Here is a 23504-nt window from a genome sequence, read left to right as displayed (position 1 = left end):
TCATTTGGTGGTAGAGGACATTGTCTCTGTTTCTTTTCTTTGTTCAGGGTTCTTCCTCCTAGTCATTCTGTTGAGGGATGGTTGAGTAAATGAGCAGAGTCCAAAATATCAACCATGACCCAAGCAAAATGAACCATAGTAAAATCCAGGATGGTCCAAAGCCACTACTGAAAAAAAACAAAGATAAAATGAAACGCACCTTGCCTGGATCATGGTTGATATATTCACCTCTACATCCCCTCAACCACCTCTCACCAAAATGATGAGGAGGAGGAACACCCAACAGAGGAAAAATTCAGAGACTGTGCCCTTTGCCATAGAACTATTGGGTATGGACATAAACAGTATACCAGAAAGGGAATTCAGGGTAACAATTATCCAGGCAATGGCTAGGCTGGAGAAGACCATTAGTGACAACATAGAAACTCTAAGGGTGGAAGTGAGGGCTGATCTGACAGTACTAAAAAATGCTATCAGTGAGATTCAATCTAATCTAAATACTCTAACAGCTAGGGTAAGTGAGGCAGAAGATGGAATTAGTGATCTAGAAGACAATCTGATAGAAAAGAAGGGTCGGGAGGAGGCCTGGAACAAACAGCTTAGAAGCCATGAAAACAGAATTAGGGAAATAAATGATACCGTGAAACGTTCCAGTGTCAGAATTATTGGGATCCCTGAGGGGGTGGAGAAAGAGAGAAGACTAGAAGATATAGTTGAAAAAGTCCTGGACGAAGATTTCTCCAGTTTGGGGAATAGAACAAGTGTTCATGTCCTAGGGGCAGAGGGGATAACCCCCAAGATCAACAAGGCTAGAAAGACATCTAGACACTTAATTGTGAAATTCATGAATCATAATTTTAGACAAGAGGTCTTAAGGGCAGTTAGGAGGAAGAGATTCCTTATGTACACAGGGAGGACCATCAGAATAATGTCATACCTGTCCATGGAAACCTGGCAAGCCAGAAAGGGCTGGCAAGACATATTCAAGGAGGGGGAGGAGTCAAGATGGCGGAGAAGTAGCAGGCTGAGACGACATCGGGTAGCAGGAGATGAGCTGGATAGCTTATCTAACCATTGTGAACACCTACAAATCCAACGGGAAATCGAAGAGAAGAAGAGCAACGATTCCAGAAACAGAAAAGCGATCACTTTCTGAAAGATAGGACCTGCGGAGAAGTGAATCCAAAGCGACAGGAAGATAGACCCCGGGGGAGGGGCCGGCACCCAGCAAGCGACGGAGCGACGGAGCACAAAATCGGGACTTTTAAAAGTCGGCTCCACTGGGAGACATCGCTCCAGAGGCTAAACTGGGGGGAAACCCAGGCGGGGTCAGCATAACCCCAGGTCCCGCGGGGTCACAGAAGGACCGGGGGTGTCTGAGTGCCGCAGAGCTCGCAGATATTAGAGCGGGGAAGCCGGCTACAGCGACAAAGCCGAGGAGTGAGCTCTAAGCCCGGGATTACCTTGTGCCGGTCGCAGGCTGGGTGGGCTCGGAACGCGGCCGGAGGCCACGGAGACGAAAGCGACCCGGCGCTTTTCTCCAGCTCCAGCAATTGACTGCTTTCCTCGAGGCGCGACTGCAAGCCAGGGAGGCGGGGCTGTTGGGCGCTTTGCTCTGAGAGCGCACTGAGGAGTGGAACCCCAAGCTCTCGGGGCCGAGAGATTGGGAGGCCGCCATCTTCATTCCCGTCCTCCGGAACTCTACAGAAAGCACTCAGGGAACAAAAGCTCCCGAAAGCAAACCCGAGCGGATTACTTAGCCCGGCCCCTGGCAAGGGCGGTGCAATTCCGCCTGCGGCGAAGACACTTGAGAATCTCTACAACAGGCCCCTCCCCCAGAAGATCAACAAGAAACCCATCCAAAACCAACTTCAGTCACCAAGAACAGCGGAATTCCACAGCAGGAGAAAGCAAATCTTTTCTGGACAAAATGACAAGGCGGAAAAACTCACCTCAAAAAAAAGAACAAGAACAAGAGGCCGTACCGAAGGCTGGAGACCTAATCAATATGGACATAGGGAACATGACAGATCTAGAGTTCAGAATGACAATTCTCAAGGTTCTAGCCGGGCTCGAAAAAGGCATAGAAGATATTAGAGAAACCCTCTCTGGAGAGATAAAAGCCCTTTCTGGAGAAATAAAAGAACTAAAATCTAACCAAGTTGAAATCAAAAAAGCTATTAATGAGGTGCAATCAAAAATGGAAGCTCTCACTGCTAGGATAAATGAGGCAGAAGAAAGAATTAGTGACATAGAAGACCAAATGACAGAGAATAAAGAAGCTGAGCAAAAGAGAGACAAACAAATACTGGACCACGAGGAGAGAATTCGAGAGATAAGCGACACCATAAGATGACACAACATTAGAATAATTGGGATTCCAGAAGAAGAAGAAAGAGAGAGGGGAGCAGAAGGTATATTGGAGACAATTATTGGAGAGAATTTCCCTAATATGGCAAAGGGAACAAACATCAAAATCCAGGAGATGCTAAGAACGCCCCTCAAAATCAGTAAAAATAGGTCCACACCTCGTCACCTGGTAGTAAAATTTACAAGTCTTAGCGACAAAGAGAAAATCCTGAAAGCAGCCCGGGAAAAGAAGTCTGTAACATATAAGGGTAAAAACATTAGATTGGCAGCAGACCTATCCACAGAGACCTGGCAGGCCAGAAAGAACTGGCATGATATATTCAGAGCACTAAATGAGAAAAACATGCAGCCAAGAATACTATATCCGGCTAGGCTATCATTGAAAATAGAAGGAGAGATAAAGAGCTTCCAGGACAAACAAAAGCTGAAAGAATTTGCAAACACCAAACCAGCTCTACAGGAAATATTGAAAGGGGTCCTCTAAGCAAAGAGAGACCCTAAAAGGAGTAGATCAGAAAGAAACAGAGACAATATACTGTAACAGTCACCTTACAGGCAATACAATGGCACTAAATTCATATCTCTCCATAGTTACCCTGAATGTTAATGGGCTAAATGCCCCAATCAAAAGACACAGGGTATCAGAATGGATAAAAAAACAAAACCCATCCATACGCTGCCTACAAGAAACTCATTTTAGACCCGAAGACACCTCCAGATTTAAAGTAAGGGGGTGGAAAACAATATACTATGCTAATGGACATCAGAAGAAAGCTGGGGTGGCAATCCTTATATCAGATCAATTAGATTTTAAACCAAAGACTATAATAAGAGATGAGGAAGGACACTATATCATACTCAAAGGGTCTGTCCAACAAGAGGACCTAACAATCTTAAATATCTATGCCCCTAACATGGGAGCAGCCAACTATATAAACGAATTAATAACAAAATCAAAGAAATACATCGACAGTAATACAATAATAGCAGGGGACTTTAACACTCCCCTCACTGAAATGGACAGATCATCTAAGCAAAAGATCAACAAGGAAATAAAGGCCTTAAATGACACACTGGACCAGATGGACATCACAGATATATTCAGAACATTCCATCCCAAAGCAACAGAATATACATTCTTCTCTAGTGCACATGGAACATTCTCCAGAATAGACCACATCCTGGGTCATAAATCAGGTCTCAATCGGTACCAAAAGATTGAGATCATTCCCTGCATATTTTCAGACCACAATGCTCTGAAGCTCGAACTCAATCACAAGAGGAAATTTGGAAAGAACGCAAATACATGGAGACTAAACAGCATCCTTCTAAAAAATGAATGGGTCAACCAGGAAATTAAAGAAGAATTGAAAAAATTCATGGAAACAAATGATAATGAAAACACAACAGTTCAAAATCTGTGGGACACAACAAAGGCAGTCCTGAGAGGAAAATATATAGCGGTGCAAGCCTTTCTCAAGAAACAAGAAAGGTCTCAAATACACAACCTAACCCTACACCTAAAGGAGCTGGAGAGAGAACAACAAAGAAAGCCTAAACCCAGCAGGAGAAGAGAAATCATAAAGATCAGAGCAGAAATCAATGAAATAGAAACAAAAAGAACAGTAGAAATAATCAACAAAACTAGGAGCTGGTTCTTTGAAAGAATTAATAAGATTGATAAGCCCCTGGCCAGATTTATCAAAAAGAAAAGAGAAAGGACACAAATAAATAAAATCATGAATGAAAGAGGAGAGATCACAACCAACACCAAAGAAATACAAACTATTATAAGAACATACTACGAGCAACTCTATGGCAACAAATTTGACAATCTGGAAGAAATGGATACATTTCTAGAGATGTATAAACTACCACAACTGAACCAGGAAGAATTAGATAACCTGAACAGACCCATAACCAGTAAGGAGATTGAAACAGTCATCAAAAATCTCCAAACAAACAAAAGTCCAGGACCAGATGGCTTCCTAGGGGAATTCTACCAAACATTTAAAGAGGAATTAATTCCTATTCTCCTGAAACTGTTCCAAAAAATAGAAATGGAAGGAAAACTTGCAAACTCATTCTTTGAGGCCAGCATCACCTTGATCCCAAAACCAGAGAAGGAGCCCACCAAAAAAGAGAATTACAGACCAATATCCTTGATGAACACAGATGCAAAAATTCTCACTAAAATACTGGCCAATAGGATCCAACAGTACATTAAAAGGATTATTCACCACGACCAAGTGGGATTTATTCCAGGGCTGCAAGGTTGGTTCAACATCCGCAAATCCATCAATGTGATACAATACATTAATAAAAGAAAGAGTAAGAACCATATGATACTCTCAATAGATGCTGAAAAAGCATTTGACAAAGTGCAGCATCCCTTCCTGATTAAAACTCTTCACAGTGTAGGGATAGAAGGCACATACCTCAATATTATCAAAGCCATCTGTGAAAAACCCACCGCAAATATCATTCTCAATGGAGAAAAACTGAAAGCTTTTCCGCTAAGGTCAGGAACACGGCAGGGATGTCCGTTATCACCACTGCTGTTCAATATAGTACTAGAAGTCCTAGCTTCAGCAATCAGACAACAAAAAGAAATTAAAGGCATCCAAATTGGCAAAGAAGAAATCAAACTCTCACTCTTTGCAGATGATATGATACTATATGTGGAAAACCCAAAAGGCTCCACTCCAAAACTGCTAGAACTTATACAGGAATTCAGTAAAGTGTCAGGATATAAAGTCAATGCACAGAAATCAGTCGCATTTCTTTACACTAACAACAAGACAGAAGAAAGAGAAATTGAGGAGTCAGTCCCATTTACAATGGCACCCAAAACCATAAGATACCTAGGAATAAGTCTAACCAAAGAGGCAAAGAATCTATACTCAGAAAACTATAAAGTACTCATGAAAGAAATTGAGGAAGACACAAAGAAATGGAAAAATATTCCATGCTCATGGATTGGAAGGACAAATATTGTGAAAATGTCTATTCTACCTAAAGCAATCTACACATTTAATGCAATCCCTATCAAAATCCCATCCATTTTTTTTCAAAGAAATAGAACAAATAATCCTAAAATTTATATGGAACCAGAAAAGACCTCGAATAGCCAAAGGAATATTGAAAAAGAAAGCCAAAGTCGGTGGCATCACAATTCCAGACTTCAAGCTCTATTAGAAAGCTGTCATCATCAAGACAGTATGGTACTGGCACAAAAACAGACATATAGACCAATGGAACAGAATAGAGAGCCCAGAAATAGACCCTGAACTCTATGGTCAACTAATCTTCGACAAAGCAGGAAAGAATATCCAATGGAAAAAAGACAGCCTCTTCAACAAATGGTGCTGGGAAAATTGGACAGCCACATGCAGAAAAATGAAATTGGACCATTTCCTTACACCACACATGAAAATAGACTCAAAATGGATGAAGGACCTCAATGTGAGAATGGAATCTATCAAAATCCTTGAGGACAATGCGGGCAGCAACCTCTTTGACCTCCACCACAGCAACTTCTTCCTAGGAACATCACCAAAGGCAACAGAAGCAAGGGCAAAAATGAACTATTGGGATTTCATCAAGATCAGAAGCTTTTGCACAGCAAAGGAAACAGTTAACAAAACCAAAAGACAACTGACAGAATGGGAGAAGATATTTGCAAACGACATATCAGATAAAGGGCTAGTATCCAAAATCTATAAAGAGCTTAGCAAACTCAATACCCAAAGAACAAATAATCCAGTCAAGAAATGGGCAGAGGACATGAACAGACATTTCTGCAAAGAAGACATCCAGATGGCCAACAGACACATGAAAAAATGCTCCACATCACTCGGCATCAGGGAAATACAAATCAAATCCACAATGAGATACCACCTCACACCAGTCAGAATGGCTAAAATTAACAAGTCAAGAAATGACAGATGCTGGCGAGGATGCGGAGAGAGGGGAATCCTCCTACACTGCTGGTGGGAATGCAAGCTGGTGCAACCACTCTGGAAAACAGTGTGGAGGTTCCTCAAAAAACTGCAAATAGAGCTACCCTACGACCCAGGAATTGCACTCCTGGGTATATATCCTAAAGATACAAACGTGGTGCTCCAAAGGGGCACGTGCACCCGAATGTTTATAGCAGCAATGTCCACAATAGCCAAACTGTGGAAAGAGCCTAGATGTCCATCAACAGATGAATGAATAAAGAAGATGTGGTATATATACACAATGGAATACTATGCAGCCATCAAAAGACATGAAATCTTGCCATTTGCGACGACATGGATGGAACTAGAGGGTATCATGCTTAGCGAAATAAGTCAATTGGAGAAAGACAACTATCATATGATCTCTTTGATATGAGGAAGTGGAGATGCAAGGCGGGGGGGGGGTTGGGGGAAGGTAGGAAAAGAAAAAATGAAAAGATGGGATTGGGAGGGAGACAAACCATAAAAGATTCAATCTCAAGGAACAGACTGAGGGTTGCGGGGGGGAGGTGGTACGGGAGAGGGTGGTGGGGAAATGGACATTGGGGAGGGTATGGGCTATGATGAGTGCTGTGAAATGTGTAAACCTGACGATTCACAGACCTGTACCCCTGGGGATAAAAATACATTATATGTTTATTAAAATAAAAAAAAATTTAAAAAAAAAGATATTCAAGGCACTAAATGAGAAAAACATGCAGCCAAGAATACTTCATCCAGCAAGGCTGACATTCAGAATGGATGGAGAGATAAAGAGCTTCCAAGACCGGCGAGGTTTAAAAGAGTGTGTGACCACCAAACCAGCACTACAAGAAATATTAAGGGGGTTCTACAAAAGAAGAAAGAACCCAAGAGTGACATAGAACAGAAATCTACAGAGACAATCTAGAGAAACAAGGACTTCACAGGCAACATGGTGTCAATAAAAACTTCTCTTTCAATAATCACTCTCAATGTGAATGGCCTAAATGCTCACATAAAAAGGCACAGGGTTGCAGACTGGATAAAATGACAGGGCCTATCCATATGCTGTCTACAAGAGACCCATTTGGAACCTGAGATACATCCAGACTGAGGCCAAAGGGATGGAGAACCGTCTTTCATGCCAATGGGCCTCAAAAGAAAGCTGGGGTAGTGATTCTCATATATGATAAATTAGGTTTTAGGCTAAATACTATAGTCATAGATACAGAAGGACAGACACTACATCATTCTTAAAGGGTTTATCTACCAAGAAGATCTAACAATTATAAATATTTGTGCCCCCAACATGGGAGCAGCCAAGTACAAAAGCCAACTGTTAATCAAAATGAAGAGTCATACTGATGTGAATACATTAGTTGTAGGGGATCTTAACATGCCACTTTCAGTAATAGACAGATGAACTAAGGAGAAAATCTACAAAGAAACAAGAGCTTTGAATGACACATTGAACCAGATGGACCTCATAAATATATACAGAACATTCCTCCCTAAAACAACAGAATACTCATTCTCCTCAAGTGCACATGGAACTCTTGCAAGAACAGACCACATACTGGGTCACAAATCAGGGCTCACCTGATAAAAGATTAAGATTATTCCTCACATATTCTCAGACCATAATGCTTTGAAAGTGGAACTCAACCACAAGAAAAGGTTTGGAAGGAATTCAAACACTTTGTGTTTTTTTTTGTTTTTTTTTTTTTTGTTTTTTTAAAGATTTTATTTATTTATTTGTCAGAGAGAGAGAGAGAGCGAGCACAGGCAGACAGAGGGGCAGAGGGAGAAGCAGGCTCCCCGCGGGGCAAGGAGCCCAATGTGGGACTCGATCCCAGGACGCTGGGATCACGACCTGAGCTGAAGGCAGCTGCCCAACCAACTGAGCCACCCAGGTGTCCCAGGAATTCAAACACTTTGAAGCTAAAGACTATCCTGCTTAAGAATGTTTGGGTCACTTCAAAGTATAGGGATAGAGGGAATATTCCTCAACTTCATAAAAATCTATCTATGAAAAACCCACAGCAAATATCATCCTCAATAGGAAAAAGCTGACTGCCTTCCCTTTGAGATCAGGAACATGACAAGGATGCCCACTCTCACCACTCTTGTTCAACATAGTATTAGAAGTCCTAGAAACAGCATTCAAACAACAAAGAGAAATAAAAGGTATTCAAATCGGCAGTAAAGAAGTCAATCTTTCTCTCTTTGCAGATGACATGATACTTTATATGGAAAACCCAAAAGACTCCACCCCAAAACTACTAGAACTCATACAGCAATTCAGTAATGTGGCAGGATACAAAGTCAATGTACAAAAATCAGTTGCTTTCTTATACACTAACAATGAAAATACAGAAAGGGAAATTAGAGAATCGTTTCCATTTACTATAGCACCAAGAACCATAAGATACCTGGGAATAAACCTAACCAAAGAGGTAAAGGATCAACAGAACACTCATGAAAGAAATTGAAGAAGACACAAAAATATGGAAGACCATTCCATGCTTATGGATCAGAAAAATAAACATTGTTATAATGTCTAAACTCACTAGAGCAGTCTATACTTTCAGTGACATTCCAATCAAAATTCCACTGGCATTTTTCAAAGAGCTGGAGCAAACAATCCAAAAATTTATATGGAATCAGAAGAGACTGTGAATTGCTAAGGAAATGTTGAAAAAGAAAAACAAAACTGGGGGCATCATGTTGCCTGATTCCAAGCTTTACTACAAAGCTGTGATCACCAAGACAGCATGGTACTGGCATAAAAACAGACACATGGACCAGTGGAACAGAGTACAGAGCCCAGATATGGACCCTCAATTCTATGGTCAAATAATCTTCGACAAAGCAGGAAAAAATATCCAGTGGAAAAAAGATAGTCTCTTCTATAAATGGTGCTGGGAAAATTGGAAGATGGAAATGTAGAAGAATGAAACTCAACCATTCTCTTACACCATACACAAAGATAAACTCGAAATGGATAAAAGACCTCAACGTGAGGTAGGAATCCATCAGAATCCTAGAGGAGAACATAGGCAGTAACCTCTTCGATATTGGGCACAGCAACTTCTTTCAAGATATGTCTCCAAAAGCAAAGGAAATAAAAGTGAAAATGAACTTTTGGGACTTCATCAAGATCAAAAGCTTCTGCACAGCAAAGGAAACAGTCAACAAAACAAAAAGGCAACCCACGGAATGGGAGAAGATACTAGCAAATGACAGTACACACAAAAGGCTGATATCCAGGATCTATAAAGAACTTCTCAAACTCAACACACACAAAACAGATAATTATGTCAAAAAAAAAAAAAAAACAGGCAGAAGACATGAACAGACATTTCTCCAATGAAGACCTACAAACGGCTAACAGACACATGAAAAAATGTTCATCATTACTAGCCATCAGGGAGATTCAAACCAAAACCACATTGAGATACCACCTTACACCATTTAGAATGGCCCAAATTAACAAGACAGTAAATAACATGTGTTGGAGATAACGTGGATTAAGGGTAACCCTCTTACAGTGTTGGCGGGAATGCAAGTTGGTTCAGCCACTTTGGAAAACATTGTGGAGATTCCTTAAGAAATTAAAAATAGAGCTTCCCTATGACCCTGCAATTGCACTACTGGGTATTTACCCCAAAGATACAGATGTAGTGAAAAGAAGGGCCATCTGTACTCCAATGTTCATAACAGCAATGGCTATGGTCGCCGAACTGTGGAAAGAACCAAGATGCCCTTCAATGGACGAATGGATAGGGAAGATATGGTCCATATACACTATCGAGTATTATGTCTCCATCAGAAAGGATGAATACCCAACTTTTGTATCAACATGGATGGGACTGGAGGAGATTATGCTGAGTGAAATAAGTCAAGCAGAGAGAGTCAATTATCATATGGTTTCACTTATTTGTGGAGCATAAGAAATAACACGGAGGACATGGGGAGATGGAGAGAAGAAGGTAGTTGGGGGAAATTGGAGGGGAAGATGAACCATGAGAGACTATGGACTCTGAAAAACAATCTGAGGGTTTTGAATGGGTGGGGGTGGGAGGTTGGGTGAGCCTGGTGGTGGGTATTATGGAGGGCACGTATTGCATGGAACACAGGGTGTGGTACCTAAACAATGAATTCTGGTACACTGAAAAGAAACTAACAAAAGAAAAAAAAAAAAACAACAACGAATGTTTGGGTCAACCAGGAAATCAAGGAAGAACTTAAACAATTCATGGAAACCAATGAGAATGAAAACACATTGGTTCAAAACCTATGGGATACAGCAAATGAACATAGCCATCCAAGCCTCCCTCAAAAAAATTGAAAAATCCAGAATACACCAACTCTCTTCATACCTTAAGGAACTGGAAAACCAACAACAAATTAAGCCAACCCCATGCACAGGAAGGGAAATAATTAAGATTAGAGATCAATGAGTTAGAAACTAGAGATACAGTAGAACACATAAACAGAACTAGAAGTTGGTTTTTTGAAAGAATCAATAAGATTGATAAACCACTGGCCCAACCAATCCAAAAGAGAAGAGAGAGGAACCAAATTAACAAAATTATGAATGAGAGTGGAGAGATCACAACTAACACCAAGGAAGATTTTTGGAAGATTCTGGATTTTTGATGACTGATTTAATTTCTTTTATGGTGATCAGTCTGTTCAAATTTTCTATTTCTTCTGGTTTCAGTTTTGGTAGTTTGTATTTTTCTAGGAATGTATCCATTTCTTCCAGGCTGTCCAATTTGTTAGCATATAGTTTTTTATAATATTCTCTTGAAATTGTTTGTATTTTTGGGTGTTGATATTATTTTTCCTCTCTCATTTGTGATTTTATTTATTTGTGTCCTTTCTCTTTTCTTTTTCAGAATTCTGAGTATAAGTTTATCAATTTTGTTAATTCTTTTAAAGAACCAGTTCCTGGTTTCATTGGTCTGTTCTACTGTTTTATTTAGGTTCTATATCATTTATTTCTGCTTCAATCTTTATTATTGCCCTTCTGCTGACTTTAGGCTTCATTTGTTCTTCTTTCTCCAGCTCCTTTAGGTGAAAGGTTAGGTGATTTGAGATTTTTCTTCCTTCTTGAGATAGGCCTGTATTGCTCTATACCTCCCTCTTAGGACCACTCGAGGAGTCCCATTTTATCCAGTCTGCAACCCTGTGCCTTTTTATGTGAGCATTTAGGCCATTCACATTGAGAGTGATTATTGAAAGAGAAGTTTTTATTGACACCATGTTGCCTGTGAAGTCCTTGTTTCTCTAGATTGTCTCTGTAGATTTCTGTTCTATGTCACTCTTGGGTTCTTTCTTCTTTTGTAGAACCCCCTTAATATTTCTTGTAGTGCTGGCTTGGTGGTCACACACTCTTTTAAACCTCGCCGGTCTTGGAAGCTCTTTATCTCTCCATCCATTCTGAATGTCAGCCTTGCTGGATGAAGTATTCTTGGCTGCATGTTTTTCTCATTTAGTGCCTTGAATATGTCTTGCCAGCCCTTTCTGGCTTGCCAGGTTTCCATGGACAGGTATGACATTATTCTGATGGTCCTCCCTGTGTACATAAGGAATCTCTTCCTCCTAACTGCCCTTAAGACCTCTTGTCTAAAATTATGATTCATGAATTTCACAATTAAGTGTCTAGATGTCTTTCTAGCCTTGTTGATCTTGGGGGTTATCCCCTCTGCCCCTAGGACATGAACACTTGTTCTATTCCCCAAACTGGAGAAATCTTCGTCCAGGACTTTTTCAACTATATCTTCTAGTCTTCTCTCTTTCTCCACCCCCTCAGGGATCCCAATAATTCTGACACTGGAACGTTTCACGGTATCATTTATTTCCCTAATTCTGTTTTCATGGCTTCTAAGCTGTTTGTTCCAGGCCTCCTCCCGACCCTTCTTTTCTATCAGATTGTCTTCTAGATCACTAATTCCATCTTCTGCCTCACTTACCCTAGCTGTTAGAGTATTTAGATTAGATTGAATCTCACTGATAGCATTTTTTAGTACTGTCAGATCAGCCCTCACTTCCACCCTTAGAGTTTCTATGTTGTCACTAATGGTCTTCTCCAGCCTAGCCATTGCCTGGATAATTGTTACCCTGAATTCCCTTTCTGGTATACTGTTTATGTCCATACCCAATAGTTCTATGGCAAAGGGCACAGTCTCTGAATTTTTCCTCTGTTGGGTGTTCCTCCTCCTCATCATTTTGGTGAGAGGTGGTTGAGGGGATGTAGAGGTGAATATATCAACCATGATCCAGGCAAGGTTCACCCTGGAAAGTTTTGGAGTTATCAGAAGACACCACCAAAGGAAAGAAAGAGGGGAAAAAAAGATTAAACCCAGCCAAAGTGAGTCCCAAAATTAAGATTCATAAGGTATATAAACAAAAATGAATAAACAAAAAGACTGACAAAGGTAAAAGAGAAAAATAAAAGAAAAACAGCCAAAATGAACTCCACAAATAAGATTTATACAGTGCAAATACAAAAATAAATACAAAGATACACCAACGATGAATATCATGGGAAGGTGGCTATAAACCCTCAATGTGGGCAAGGAAGGTTATTTCGGTTCTTCCTGGGTGAATTTTGTGATCTTTGTTAAAGGACTCAACTTTCCAGAGATACAGGGAAATTAAAACTGGTTTATATATCAGGATAGTACTGAATAGGGAAAAAAGGATTACCTTGAAGCTTGTGTTTATATGTATTAAAAAAAAAAGAAAAGAAAGAAAAAACCAGAGGTATATGTATGAAAAAAGTTCAAGTTAAAAAGTTATTATGCAATATGTTGTATTAAACCTCTTGTTGTATTGGTAAGTAGGTTAAAAAAATCAATGATCGTGCAAGCTAATTAAAAAAAAAAGTTGTGTCTATGAAATATACAAGTTTTGGGGCAATATCGGGAGCTTAATATATTGTTTTCCTCTATTGTTGGGGTTTTAAAGTTTTATGGGGACCCTGTGGTGGTTGTCTTCTTGTTCTTTTGTCTTGTCTTCTGGGGAAGGGGCCTGCTGCATTGTTTTTCAGTCCCTCCTGCTTGGGCTGAGTCACCCTGCTCCCTATGTAGGGGTTTGGCTCTGTGGAAACTGGTTTTCCAGGCTTTTGTTCTCTGGTGGTTTTTGTTCTTTGGCAGCTTTTTGTAGCTTTTTGGAGGTTTAGTGGAAAGCAAACTGTCTGCACCTAGCAGACCTCCACCTCAGAGAGAAGCTTCAGTCTGCTCCCCTCTGGGTGGCCCAGAATATACAGACACCCCCTCTGCAAACTCTGCTGAACACCACAACCTCCAGAGGCAGTGTGTACCCCCAGCCACTGTCTCAGTGGTCACCCGAGGCCCCCGCTTGTCTCTGCACCCCCATGCCACTAAAACTGCAAGCAGTTTTGGTCCCAGTGAGCTCAAACCCGGGTGACAGCCATGGCCGGGACTGCTGTCTGGGGTCCATGCCCACGCTGGGTGTGCTCACACCTGGCAGAGGCACAGGTCGTGGAAGGCTGTGGGCCCTGGGACCCTGACCTGAGTCAGGGCTGTGTTCTCTCAGGCATGGGCTAGGTGCTCTCAGACCCCGTGGTCGCTCAGGTTGCAGAAGGCTGGGGGCCCAGAGACTGTGGGCCGGTGCCCACACTGGGCTCTCTCAGGCACAGGCAGGAGTGTGCCCAGCCCAAGCAGTGATGCAAGCAGTGGAAAGCCATGGGCTCAGGGACCATGGACTGGAGGTCCTGCCCGGCTCTCTCTGTCATGGGTTGTTGCTGGTAGTGACCATTCTGGGACCATGGACTTAGGCCCACGCCCGTGACCACCCGATTCCACCTGCTGCCCCTTAAAATCTTTTGCTCTTTTTGAGTGCTTTTAACCAGTCTCCAAATTAATGCTGGTCCCCAATCACAGGGCACTTTCGTATTGGCATATTACTTTCCAATGGGTTGCTTCTAGTGGCTCCCTTCCCCTTCTGTTTATCTTCTGATATCTGTCTGAGCATTCTCACTCTGCTTTACCCCTCCACTGGTGTCTTCTACCCCTGTAGAGATCTAGAAGTGGTTAGTCTTACATCTCAGTCTGATTTCATGGGTGTTCAGAGTGTTCTGGTTGATATTTAGTTCACTTTAGGGGACCAGTTGAAACAAGGTCTCCTACTTTTCCACCAACTTGCCCCTCCTCCTTATTTCTCAATTTAAATCAATAAATTGGCATTCTGATTTTAAAATTCCATGGCTTCAGCTTTGACAATGTTAATTTGGTTGCTGGACTACTCTAAACCTGCAACCATGAGGGCCATCTGAATGTGGCAAATTAATCAAATTTGGATCATTTGTCCCTTTGTTTATTTGTGCATTTATTCATGTAGCAGATGCTATTGGCAACCTGGGTCTTATCAATGTAGTACATGCCAGTTCTAGTTCCACTTGCCAGCATTTGCTCCCCCCCCCCTTTGGGCACTCCCTGACCAGCTGGAACTGCCATGTCCCTACCACAGCAAGCCAGTAGTGTGAGTAGTCACTGGGATGGTCAGTGTACAATAACAGCTACCTCTCTCTACTGACAGGATAACTGAAGTGAATATTCTACACTTTCTCACAGAGTTTGTCAGTAGAAGTAAGCACTAGTTGCCCACAGTGGATACTTGAGTGATACTGCACACTTTATTGGTTGTCCTCCTTCCCTAACTCACTTCCTTCCTTCCCTATCAAAGTTTTGGGGATTACCTCCCAAAGAAAATACCTGTGCTCAATTATCTCAAATCTGCTTCTGGGGAATCCCAAATTAAGACAATTTCATCTACTCACCCATTCATTCATTAACATTTACTGAGCATTCATCATGTTCCAGGCACGGTCAAGTCCTTAGCAATGTATGGTCTCTTTAATCATTATTCATATCATCCTCTTTACAAATGAAGAAACTGATGCTTAAAGAAGGTGAGCAGCTGGTCCAACATCACAAAATAAGATAGAATGCTGGAATGGAATGGTGGCAGATCAGGTTGGCTGAGGTTCTCAGAACCTGAGCTTTTAATTGAACAGTATGGAAAAGGAGGTTTCTGGTGGGGTAACAAGTTGAGAATATTTTTCTGGTATACAGGTATCTCCCACTTTTGAAAGCTCATATTACACTACTTGGCTTTTATGAAAGACACACATTAGCACATACTTATTTTTACTGACTGAAAGAAATCTGAAGATTTTTGCTTTTACAAAAAAAGGTGAAAAGTGAAAAATTGTGTTCAGTATTTGTTTTGCAGCTAGCCATAATAGAAGCAGCACACACTCAGAGCAGTGACAGTGTCACCACCCAGCTTCTTCTTTAGGAACTACACTCAGCATCTCAGCATCAAAGCTGCCATTGCTTTGAACTCTATGAGTATGTGTTTTATCTCCATTCATTGTATGTGTCCATTGGCAAGATGTGTCCTAGGATATCAGAAAAACCTAAGAGAGGTTTTTTTTTGGATCTGGGAATGTTAAAAAAAATTTCCATATAAATTAATGGTATTTGCTTTTTTGCTTTATGTCATTTCAATTTATAAAAGATTTCATAGGAACATTCTATTTTGAAAAGCAGGGGAAACCTGTAATACTGTTAGGGATGGCTGATTTAAAAAGCACTTCAATGAAACTTATTTGAAATTCAAATAAAAATATATCTTTATTTTCTGGGAAAGAAGCAACAACACACACACACACACACACACACACACCCCGGATTAAATCCTACCTCTACTCAGCTGTAGGACATAGACAAGTTACTTATTCTAGGCTTAATTTCCTAGTTGGTAAAATGCACAATACCCAAAATTGTAAGAATTAATGAGATTTATTCAGACAACTAGCATTTAATGGGTGCACGAATGTCATCTGTGGGGAAATAATCTGTCATTCCAGAAAGTCTGTGTTAGGTTCTAAAATACAGATGCAATTGGTATAATACTTAACCAAACTAAAAACAAAACATTTTATGTCATGAATAATATCTACATTCTTATCTTTAAAAACCTTCCCTTTTCTGTATCATTATGATGATTTACTGTCACAAAGCAAAACTAAAAACAAACAAAAAAGGCAAGCGTTAGATAAAAAATTGTTTGAAGCAATTTCAAAGAGACCAACAGTAAATTTTATCAATTTGATAATTTTGTATTGTTACTATCAAGCAAGAATAAAAAAATGAAATATTATCAATTGAAAACTATACTCATGATTCTTCCCTAGACAGATGTTTTCTTTTGTCAAGATATTCTGAAGAAAAAATGTATTAATTTTTAATCAATTTATTTTTATTTCAATTTTTTATTTTAATTAATTTTTAATTAATTATTTTTAAAGATTTTATTTATGTCAGAGACAGAGAACATAAGAAAGGGGAGCAGCAGACACAGCAGGCAGAGGAAGAAGCAGGCTCCCAGCCCAGTGAGGAGCCCTGTGTGGGACTTGTTCCAGGACCCTGAGATCATGACCTGGGCCAAAGGCAGATGCTTAACTGGCTGAACCATCCAGGCACTTCTGCACCATTTTTAATAATTGATTTTATTTAACCAATGCACTTCCTTAGATTTAAAAAAAGTATTTTGTTAGAATTCCTGTTAGAATAAATATTAAAAATAGTATTAGACATTTAAGTGCAATGTGAATGATTTCAAAGAATGAAAGGTGCACCTGTCAGAGACAAAATTTCTAAGGACGGCTTCATTGATTTCGTTCAAACTGTTTTATTCAGAACAGTTCAGATTAGCAGCAGCAGCTGCTGGTAGTCAATGAAACTCTCCCACCTACTCTCCTGCTGGGCTTACCATAGGCACAAAGAGACCAAAATGACCAAAGTCAAAGCATGATAGCACTTCCGGGTTTTTTGCTTGAATGATTTTTTTTTTTTTTAATTCCAGTAAGGTTAACATACAGTGTTATATATTAGTTTCGGTTGTACAATATAGTGATTCAACAATTCCATAGATCACTGTGCTCATCATACGTTCCCTCCTTACTACCCATCATCTATTTCACCCAACTTCCCACCAACCTACCATCTGGTAACCATCAGTTTGTTTTCTATAGTTGAGTCTGTTTCTTGGTTTGCTCCCTTTGCCCCATTTGTTTTGTTTTTTAAATTCCACATATGCATGAAGTCATATGGTATTTGTCTTTCTCTGACTTATTTTGCTCAGCATTATACTTTTAGCTTCATCCATGTCATTGCAAGTGGCATGATTTCATTTTTTTTATGACTGAATAATATTCCTATAGATATACAATCACCTCTTATTTATCTATTCATTTGTCCATGGACATTTCTGCTGCTTCCATTATTTGGCCATTGTAAATAATGCTGCAAAAAACAGGGGTGCATGTATTCCTCTGAATTAGTGCTTCTTTGATTTCTTCACTTGGATATTAGGATACAAAGTTAGCTTCAATAAAAGGTGTCTAGAATAACCACACAGATTATAGTAGTTAGCCATCTCACACCAAAGCTCAAGCTGGTACACAGGATCCAACTCATGAAGTCTTCAGGAACCCACCTTGTTGTACCTCCAAAATAGCTCACAACCCTTCCTACATTCTGATCATTAAAAAAGGACAAAGGAAAAGAGGCATCCCATTTATTTTAGAGTATCATCTGGAAGTTGCTTACATCATTTTTGCTCACATCCCACTGGCCAGAATCTTACTGATATGGCCATACTTACTTTACTATAGGCAACCATATGTCCAGCTAGATAACTCCATTATCATGGATGAAGAGGAGAATGCATATTAGGGGTCAACTAGCAGTCAATCTCTACTACAGATATCCACTCCAGAGATATAGGCATCTCTAATTCAACATTTGCAAAACCCAATTATTGCTTGTTGTTCCAAAACTTGCAGTTCTCCAAAATAATTCCCATTTCAGTTAATGGTGGAAAATGGAACAAATGAGTTCAATATTAAACATGCTGATTTTAAGGTGCTGTAGAACATCCAGTACAAATTTCCAAAAAGAGTTTGAAGATACGTCTGGTTCTGAGTGAGAGCAGTGTTCAAGATTCAGACTTGATCCCTGACTGAAATAAGTGATAAACGAAGAATATGAATATATATATATTTAGAGAGAGAGTGTGTGTATGTGTGTGTGTGTGTGTGTACTGGGACAGACTGTGTAATACAGTAGGTAAAAAAAACTGAGGATTGAGAGGAAGAACATTCTGCAAAGAAGACTTGAAGAAGAGGGCCCAAGACATAGGGAGAGAGGCTAGAGAATGCAGGATAATGGAAGCAAGGGAGCAATTTCCAGGAGGCAGTAGTTACCAATGTGGAAACCTGCAAAAAGGTCAGGTACAATGCAAATTGAGAAGCAACTTTTAGATTTGGCCTTTATGCTATTACAGACAGCTATATAGTAAAATGGGGACAGATGTTAAATTTCAGTAGTTGAAGAGGGACTTAGAAATGACAATCCAAGTACAGATAGCTCTTCTAAATAGAAGGGACAGAGTTAGCATAGCAAGAATTTATGAACAAGAGTGGGAACGACCAAGGGACTGAGTCTTGAGGTCTCACCCCTCACCTGCCAGTACTCTGACACCCGCCTCCCCCCAAAAAAAAGCTGTAGGAAGAAGGATGGCTCATACTGTAAGACAGGAGATCAGGGTAAATACAAATTTAGGTAGCTCTGTAGGAATTAACGGTGGAGGTGTAGAGGAGTTCATGAAGTGTGTAATGCTAAACAATGGTATTGATAATAGTAGTACTATTACTAAGTCCTAACATTTACTGAGCACTTATCTTATGCCAGTGAATGTGCTAGTAATTTTTATGAGCAAACATCACGAAATTTGAAAATGGGTAAGACAAAGAGCATAGTGTGGTCTTGAATCAGGTGTGACACTAATGTCAGACACAATACCTATTAATGAACTAAAAAAGCCTATGTGTAATTTCTCCATATTCAGAGGAGAAACTGCAATCCTTCTTGATTTTAGTAAAGATCTGGATAGTCATTCTGACTTTTAAGAGCAGATTTATTGGGGCACCTGGGTGGCTCAGTGGGTTAAGCCTCTGCCGTCAGCCCAGGTCATGCTCTCAGGGTCCCGGGATGGAGCCCCACATCGAGCCTGACATCAAGCTCCACATCTGGCTCTCTGCTCAGCAGGGGGCCTGCTTCCCTCTCTCTCTCTGCCTGCCTCTCTGCTTACTTGTGATCTCTTGTCTGTCAAATAAAGAAATAAAATATTTTTTTAAAAAAGCAGACTTATTTCTCTTCAGTCTTTTTTTTTTTTTTTTTTTTGGTACTCGGGAATTTGTTTCATTTTGATGCACCAGGTTATATAAAATTTCATTTATTCAAGCAATTTCTACTTAAGGAGAATAGTTAAAAGTATCTTCACAGGCTAGATAATGAAGTAACATATTGCTTTGATCATTTTAATACAAATCTTTGAAGATTTTCTCATTTGCCTATTTTGATAATATGCAAAGAAAATCCTTAAAAGATTATGATTCTAACTAGCCTCTTCTACAAAATGTAACTACAAATTATTTCCAAATGAGGATCTATAATGGGGGAAAATGAAAAAAAGAAAGAGGAAGTAAGTTAAAATCAGACATGATTTAATACTGTCACTTATCATTAATTGTCCTGGGATAAGTTAAATTCCGCTAGCTTATTTTTTATAGTTTTAAGTTTTTTATAGTTGCTTATAACTGGGAAGCAGTATACATAAATATATCCCTGACTTACAATGTTCTAAGAATGGCAGCTAAATACACCGCTATGTAAGACTGTTGATTTAAAAAAAATTCTTTGAATGCTAGACGAATGGGATCTCATATAGCATTTTAGGGCTTAGCAAAGTTTCAAGCCCTTAAGTCTATGAATTGTTAGTGATTCCACTATATTTGCCAGTTAAGTGTCGCAGAGCCATAAAAAAAATCAAACCCTTTTTAAATAAAATGATGACCTTGATACTAAACATGAAGATGCATGGTTTTAAATGGGTTCAGTTGTCATATAGATCAAAATTAGCATCCATCCAGCTGATGTTAACCAGAAGGCCACAATCTCTTTAACAACCACCTACCGAATGTCAAAACTGCGAGACGGACTTTCTTCTCCTAGTAAACTAATGACATCGTGTTGGAGAGAGGCCTGAGCAAATGACCTTGGTCCCCTGAAAGATGGCTCACACTTTCGGGGTACCTCTGCAGTATTTACAAAGGCAGCTCTGGGCGGAAAGGGGTTGGGGTCAGAGGCCTGGTATCCGGAAACTGCGGCCTCGCAGCGGGGCAGGGAGCTATCAAAGCCGCCCCCGCCTCCGGCGGATTTTCAGAGCTGATTCGTCCCCCTAAAATCGGGCGCGTTTAAGTCCCAGCACATTCGTCGACTTGGTTATACCAAGTAACTCTCTAACACTCCCGGAGGCTCCAGGGGGCTTCCGGTGTGTACCCTCTTCTTTCGGAGGGAGGGCCACAAACAGCGGTGGCTCAAGAGAAATACTGACCCTCTTCTCGATCCCAAGATGGCGACCAACCTTGGTTGGACTCCAGGGAGCCGCGAACCACTTCCCCTTCCCAACAGCCCCTGCGCTGCCGACGACGGCAAGCAGGAAGGGGGAGGAGCCGGCAAGAGAGGGCGGGGATAACGCTGCGCCCTCCCTCGCGCACCCCGGCCCCGCCCCACGTCCCTGCGTCCGGCCCAGAGCTCTCGCCAGACCGGGCGGCGCGCGCTGCCTGCTGGGATACTCGGCCCGCCCAGCCAGTCCTCCCAGCTATCGCTGCGGCCGCGAGATCCGCGTTTTTCCCAAGATGGTGGCGCTCGGTTCGGGGTGACTGCAGGAGACGACAGAGCTTGAATCCCCTTCGCCAGAACCTCGACACACCACCTTCCTCCCGCTCGCGCACCCCGCTGCCACTTAGCTATCTACCGGCCTGGGCGCTCGCCTCCCGCTGCCGCCTCCGACTTGCGCTTCATCTCTACGAACCCAACGATTACGGCCGCGGGCAGCTGCGCCTCCCTCGGCTCCTCCTTGGGGTCGCTCTCGGAGCAGCTCGCAGCGTAGCTCCGGCTCAGAGGGCCCCGCAGCTCCCCAGTGGGGAGAAGCAGCGGCGGAGCGGCGGCTGGCGACGAGCGCGGGGTTTTCTGCGGCCCCGGCGCCCCCTTTCCCGGCCTTAATCTCCGGAGAAGGAAGCGCGGGTCCCGCATGAGCCCCGGCGGTGGAGGCAGCGAAAGGGAACGAGGCGGTGGCGGGCGGAGGCGGCGAGCGAGGGCGACCGCGACCAGTGAGGCAGCCGCTGCTGCGAGGGCCACAGCCCAGGCGCGGGGGCGACAACAGGTCAGTGTGGCGGAGGACCGGGCCTGGGCCGGGGAGGCTTGGCGGCATTTCCCTTCGTTCTCTCTATCGCCCAAACCACCCTTAGGGGCTGGCTCTGGCGAAGGTAGGGACGCTCCCAAACCGCGCCACCGCGAGTGTTTGGGGGCGCGTGGTTTGGAGGGGTCGGTGCCAGAAGTAGGCCTCTGGAAGCAGCGGCTGCTGCTACCGTAACTGTCAGTCCTGGCTGAGGGCCGGAGGGAGGGTTTTGTGCCTAAGGGGACGCCAGCGGGTCCGGGGCGGGGCGTGTAGGGCGTCGAGAGTTGGCCCTCCTTGGAGCCAAGCTCACGGAGCAGGCCTGGACCCCAGGCAGGGTGGGCTGCCCTTTTCTTTCCAAGGGGAGCTCTTTTTTCGAGGTTTGGGCCCTGTTGGTGAAAAATGCTTAGACGTGTGCTTTGGGGGTTGACTGGTGGGGAGGGAGGGCGGATGAAGTGGGAAATCAAGCCCAAGGGTTATGTTCACAGATTATCGATTGTCGGGATTTTCACATTAAATGTGAGGTTCCGGGTTTGCCAGAGATTCTGTTAAATGCAAACCTGCAAACAGTTGGCTTCCCCCCCCCCCCCTTTTCAGTTGAGAAAATGAAAAGGACTCTTTCTTCGTCATGGCGTGGAGGTTTTGTTGGTAAAGTCAGAACTGAATGTGGCAAATGCTTTAGTCCATAAAATTGTTAGAAATAATTTTAACATAGACACTGAGCTTAGAATTCTTCAAAGATAATTTCGTCTCTGAATTTTTAAAAACGGCCAATTGGCATACTAAAATAGAAACGTTACTAAATCTGTCTGGGATTATATTTATTAAGTGCTAGGGTACTTTGGGAAATGTAAACGAATAGCAGTATGGGATTTACAATCCAGATTTATCCTCCATAAATCATGAGGGGGTATAGATAGGACCCATAATTTTGGAGAATTCCACTGCCTGTAATACTGAAAGAAGCAGGAAATTATTCCAGAATATTCTTCGGGGGAGGGTAGGGGCCTTGAAATGGAAATGACCTAAAGTTTGGAAGTATAACTGTTAAAAAGTCACCTGTCAAAGTCACAATAGATACACAATAAATCTTGAGTGAATTAGACAAGAGGGATGAGAAGTGTTTACTTCATAATCTCTGACTAATGAGTATTCTTACTTAGATTACTGTGTAAACCAGGTACAAAAGTTTAGAATTTGGGAAGATAAAAATAAAATTTTTGTCATGGTATGTATAGTTGAAATAATTTTAGAATTAGATCTTATAAATCTGAGTTATCACATTTGTAATAAAATGAATACAGTATTAGTGACGGTTCTGATAAGCCCAAAGAATGACCCAGAAGCCCTTTAAAGAATCTAATGATAATGACAACAAAAGAAATAGATTCAAGAAATAAAGACCCTCTCTTTATACAAAATTAGAACTGGAAACTAAGTCTTGTATCAATATTTATTAACTAGCGTTTAGTATGCTAAGTATTATGTACACTATTGTCTGGACATTTCCTAGTTCCTGAGGAGTTTAACTTTACACAGAGATACAATAACGGTGTTCTGATTTCTCTTTAGAGGTTTTGTACGCTGTTTTTATTTTACCTCTCTTAAACTGTACATTTTTTTTCTTGGCTTAAAAAATACCTTCTTAAGTATATTTGTTAGAAGTGTGATGCAGACACATTCTCATTCCGCTTGTTAAGTTCATTTAATAAGATTTATTGGGTACTTACAGTGTCTTGAGTATTTAACCTTTAATCATTTGTATTTCTTAAACTTCAGATCTTTTTATAAATGATCCTTTTGCTGTCCCCACCAAACCCCCCCCCC

The 23504-nt window shown here is 41.4% G+C and overlaps 1 protein-coding gene across 4 annotated transcripts in view; it reads left to right on the top strand.

Annotated features, from left to right (window-relative positions):
- The first annotated feature begins 21090 nt into the window (after positions 1-21090).
- The window catches only part of UBE3A (ubiquitin protein ligase E3A), a 91833-nt gene continuing 89419 nt past the window's right edge, over positions 21091-23504 (top strand). For 2 of the 4 annotated variants that reach the window (XM_080807559.1, XM_080807560.1), the window contains exon 1: positions 21112-21665. The gene's annotated coding sequence lies outside the window, so the exon portion shown is untranslated. Of the gene's footprint in view, positions 21666-23504 lie in introns of all 4 variants that reach the window. The other 2 variants (XM_080807561.1, XM_080807563.1) reach the window with 2 other exon arrangements.

The sequence above is a fragment of the Martes martes genome, assembly GCF_963455335.1.
Source record: "Martes martes genome assembly, chromosome: 7".
In the NCBI taxonomy this organism is placed as follows: Eukaryota; Metazoa; Chordata; class Mammalia; order Carnivora; family Mustelidae; genus Martes; species Martes martes.
Note: the sequence above shows the minus strand (reverse complement) of the source record. Positions and strands in the feature narration are given on the sequence as shown.